Below are 5,559 nucleotides of genomic sequence, written 5' to 3'. Positions count from 1 at the left end.
ACAAGCTGCCAACATCTACGGTAATTGTTATCCAATGTCATGGGCCTTCGTCGATTCGTTGTCATTTGTTCATTTAGATTTTTACATTTGCAATTGAGAATTTCACAAATGTAAACAATAAAATAAAGTTTGATATTTTCATACGGATAAAGCCGCACGGGAAGAGCTAGTTTTATTAATAAAACTCAAAGTTTATACAGCAATACTCAATGTTGCCTTAAAGGCAAAAGATTAAAAACACAAAAGTGACATCGCAAACCGTTTCGCACTTACGTAAATAGTGAAGAGCAAAAATGGCGAGCTGCAACTCACCTGAGTTGCGACCTACATCGGAACAATGCGGGAACTTAACCTCGCGACAAATGAAAAAGTTATTCGAAATAAGAGCCCACAGCGCGCCTCTAGGGTGCTTCAGATAGCTTTTCTGAATAACCTAGTCGCTGCCCAAAATATTACAATAGAATAAAACAATGAACCCATGGACATAGGACAAGTATTCTAAAACTATTTACCTACATCTATTTTTAGTAAGGTTAAAACAAAAGAATGTTTACTCCTTTAAATTGGTGTGAGTTTTTTAAAACAAAGGTTTTATAAGTTATATCAAATGGTTGTACGAAGATGGTAAATCAGGTTCCACCATTGTTGAATTGGTTAACTAAAAAGTTATTTAATTGGAAACATATATATACATATATCACCTAGAACTCACTCGCCTCGCAGATTTTCTACTAAAAATACAAGCGAATCTACATTAATTTAATAAACCTTAGACCATTTACTCGAGGAGGATCAAAATTATGACAAATAACATTATAATGTACCCTTGCTGTCGTTTCGGGTCAGGATTTACCTTTATTTTCGTAACCGGGGATCCGTTTGACCTGAGGGCGGCGGACACGGTCCTAATTATCTCCACTCGACCGGAGACATGGAGGGTTGCAAATGTTTTCCGACGTGACTTCATAAATCGTACTTTATGACTGACAAATCAAACGTAGACTATATTAGACAGCTAAAATATAGCGTAATTGACAGATTTTTAGTGTTTACTGCTGAATATTGAAACATTAAAATGATTTCAGCCTCTTAAATGATAAGGCCACGTTTTAACTATTCCATAAACAATTTGACGTCTGTGAGATTGTAAGAGTTGCTTACGAGACTAGTGTTTAACTTCGTTTCAGTATGCGGTCGTTATTTAAATAAATGAAATCTTTCTATCCAGTAATAAATTACTGGGCCGAAAGTAGTAAAACATTGGACAAATCGATGTAAAACTCAGTATATCTCTCGTTTTCAATGAGGATATACGAGTGTAAACTTTTAACGCTTTTTTCGTCAACACTTCAGCGAGTGGCTAATTTTGTAACGTTGTCAAATCGCGGCTTACTCAAAATAAACGACCCAGTTGCACGATTCACAGCTTGCATGCGCTTGTATTTATTTAACCAAGTAATAAGTGCTTTAATTACAATAATGTAGCCTTTAAAAACAAGCGTTTATTTCTCCACCAAGATTTACTTACGAAAATTGACAGAGACAGGTAATTTTTTTTGTTTAAACTTTCTGAAGCTTAAATACTAAACAGTAAATCCTTTAGGACATTAATTAAGTTTAGATATCATTAAGTAAGTCCTAAGTTTAACACTAAAGGCAAGTATTCGCGAAGCTTCCTAAATTAAATCTTACAAAAACTCAAGCGTTAACAGGTCCTTTAATAATGAGTAAATGTGTAAAAAATTATATTAAAAATTTTGGAATGTGCACATTTCCAATAGAATATTAAGCGGCAGTTAATTAAGTATTAACAAAGCTCCCCTATTATCTAAATCCTACGGAGCCGTGTGTAGACGCACGGAATCTCAGGAGCCCCTGCGTTATGGTACTTTGCCACTCAACCGTAGCGAGCCATCAATTCATCCTCCCGTCTTTTTTCTATTCGCAAACGAGCGCAGCCGCTTGTCTGTTTGTCTGTCTGCACTTTTATTAACGCTGGTATCATTTTAATTAAATTTTCAGCACCCGACGTTTTTTCTTCTGATAGAATGGAGCTTTGTTAGATAAGCGATAATGTACTTTATTGTGTGGAATTTGAGTTGGTTTTACTGTTGAAGCATGTTTACCTGCAACTGTGGTAAATTAGATTTGAATACTAGGATTTTCAGCTCATGATAATGTTCTCGTCTAGACGGTGAATCGTGTTTACTGCGTGTATTATGAAGATTTTAATTTTAAGAGTAAGCGCACATCTTTGACTAAACTATCCCACAATTGTTGTGCGATTGTCGATGGTTTTGCAGCCAATTTAACTGTTTAGTTGCACAACTAAAAATCGAATAGTGTGCGCACCTCCATCCATATAAACTCATAGGATTCAAAGCGCGACTAAACAGTTGTGCGATAGTTTAGTAATAGGTGTGTGTACACCCTTAGTATACGAGGTTTAGTTCAACTAAAGCTAGAATTTATAAACTGTATAAAAACGGAGATATAAATATAAATACACCAATCAAATTTTAGAAACTTTTATAAGAATTGGAGTTTAGGGTTCATCTTATTAATCATCTTGAGGCACCAGAATATGTGAAAGAATCTAAATTTTCATCATTATTATTATAAAAATGTAAATAAAATCTTTTACTGACTACTTATACGACTCTTTTTTATCTGACGATAGTTTAATCGCTACCTGTTTAGTTGCCTATATTCAATAATTTAATAATCAATAACATCTGACAAATTCATTAAACTATTGACATCTGTCATTATTATCTCGTATAATTTACAGCCGCATTATATGTCCATAATGGTCAGATAAATTGTCTTCAATTGTATTTATGATTAATCATAAGATAAAGTCATTTGTGATGTACTTAATTTATTATTTAAATAGAGTGTAATTAAAGTTTTGAATTGAATGAGATTTGATAGAACGCAACCCGCATATAATTCCCTCATATTCTATGATAAGCAAGTAATGATACAATGATTTTAATTCTAGTTTTATGGTAAACTAGCTTATGCTCGCGACTTCGTCCGCGTGGAATTAAAAAAAAAATAAAAGTAAGTAGCCTGTGTGTTCTTCCAGACAATCCTTTACGACTATGCCAAATTTCATCGAGATCCGTTCAGCCGTTTAGGCTACAAACTGTAACAAACATGGATGGATGTTTGTTAGAGTTTGTATCCATCCTAGATGATCGTGATAGATTCTACTTTCGCACTTATAATATTAGTATGATTACTGTAACATTATATTTTAGGTTAGAATTTTTAATAAGTATATTAGGGTTTCTGCATGTTAAAACATCCTATCGGGAACTGTCAACTAATCAAATGCATTATAGAACGGATAGAACATTTCCATTAAAGAATGAGAATAAATAAGTAGCACATGCAGATACTATATACTTAGAAGCACTTTTATATTTATGCTGGCTGTTCTCGTGCGTGAAATTATGAGGACTTTATTTAATTTTTTACATTTGTCAAATTTTCAACAAAAAAATTAAAATATAAATGCACAAATGACAAACTTGCTTCCTTAATGTTGGCAGCTTGCAGTTTACAGTACCATTCCCCCACGAAAGTTTTTTTCGATTTATTTACCCCCCAAGTTAAATAGCGTAATAATGTATAGTCTAAAGCGTGTTGTAATTGCAGGGCTTTTTATTAAAGAAACGATATTCAAAAATATGCTGTAATTGCTGACATCCTACGCCACAAAGTAGTATGTGTTTACGCTTTATTACATTAGTATAGAGTATAGATTGACATAGCTTACATTCCCATTGAAATAAAAAAAAATAGTAATATATGTCAATTACGGCATTCGAGTTTCACGGATAGAGTTATTCTGCGAGATAAAATTCCTTTGTAGATCGTTATCAATTGAATTACAAAGGGAAATGTTTCGATATATTTATAATCCAATTCCAGGAATACGCAATGCATTTAATTGTTGTCTCGACATTTAAATGTATAAAACGGCAACACTAGATATCGACTCGATTTATTTATCGATTTCCCGGTCGCAGTCAACGATGCGAAAAGTTTGCATGTCAATGTAAACAAGAAAATGAATCGATTATTTAATCTTATGAATAATCGATTCATTTGAGTTTTTTGTCACGGATTATTGTAATGAAAGTGAGATGTGTTATTCAACCATCGTTTATATCGATCAAAAACTCGTAACATATTTAAACTCTATAAAGATACGTGTACTATCAATAATTCCAGTTGTAATTTGTACAATATGACAGTTCCTTCATCTCTTACAAAGATGTCTGGGAACCGTACCCTTCTTGTGTTTATAGACATTTAGCGCCAGTTCTACCACTGACTGATAGAGGTTCAGATGCATTAAAAGTGACGTCACTGTCAGATGAGGGAACAAAATATGATATTTCCTTCACATATTTGACACGTTGGATTGTTATCAATTTAGTATTTGGTGGGACAGACCCTTAATCATTTTAATTATAAACTTTACATTTCTAGCTAGCACTTCAGTAGTCTTCGAATTCGTCACTACAAGCATTCTGAGACGCTAAGCTTATTAGTTTACTATCCATTAAAGTCTGCATAATTAATAAGATCAAGTAATTGTTTAAATAAATCGCCGTAACAGTTTACAAACCGAATGCAGGGGAAAGTGCATGATTTGTAGCGCCGAGATCTCGTCGGCCGCGCACCGCACTAACAGCCAGGCCTTTATTTACTGCCCGCGAGATAATTAATTACTTTATCTTTACTCTGCGAATTCTCAAACCCTTATTGTAATTAAAACAGATATCGTATACTTCAGCTGAAATATGAATATATTCTTTATAAAATGTAGTAACTTCTAAAATTCAAACCTCTAATCGTTAGCACTTGAAACATTTTGTTACAGAGATCCATTTCTTTACATGCTATAAAAATATTAATCATACTAAGTTTGCTGTTATTAAATAATAATAATATAGCACAACGTTTCTTCTGCTAAATATCTTCATAATAGGTTTTATTATCACTTGGAAATACATCGATGATCGTTGAACTCTTATTAATAGCCAATAACAGTATTACTTGTTCAGGGCGGTGGTGTAACGTTACTTGTTGTAAATAATCAACTTTGAGTTACAATACTTTTTAATTTGTTTTTAATTAACTTTCGATAATCCTTTTTATTGTAATTATTGTCGCAATGTTTAATTGTTAATTTGAAAAGCTCTAAGGCTACATATTGTGAGCTTTTACAGAACAACCTCTGGTGTGGGCAACTAGTACGTAGTGTTATTAAGGCTTAGGTGGTAATCTGTTTAATTATTACAAGTTTTAACAGTTAACTCAAAACGAAATCAAGATTTAATCTAGCTTAAAAAACTCATCGAAAAAGCTTTCCGGTTTTAAAGTTACAAAAACACTTTGAAAAAGCATACTATTTCTTAATTGTCAATATTTTCTATATCCCGTTTCCCTGGAGGCAACAAAAAAAAACTTTCACTAAAACATTCGGCCAATGCGTACAGCGTAAGCTCTGAGAGTCGCAAGCTCCCGCCCCGCCGAGCG

This window comes from Papilio polytes, unplaced genomic scaffold (genome assembly GCF_000836215.1).
Source record: "Papilio polytes unplaced genomic scaffold, Ppol_1.0 DF823958.1, whole genome shotgun sequence".
In the NCBI taxonomy this organism is placed as follows: domain Eukaryota; kingdom Metazoa; phylum Arthropoda; class Insecta; order Lepidoptera; family Papilionidae; genus Papilio; species Papilio polytes.
Note: the sequence above shows the minus strand (reverse complement) of the source record.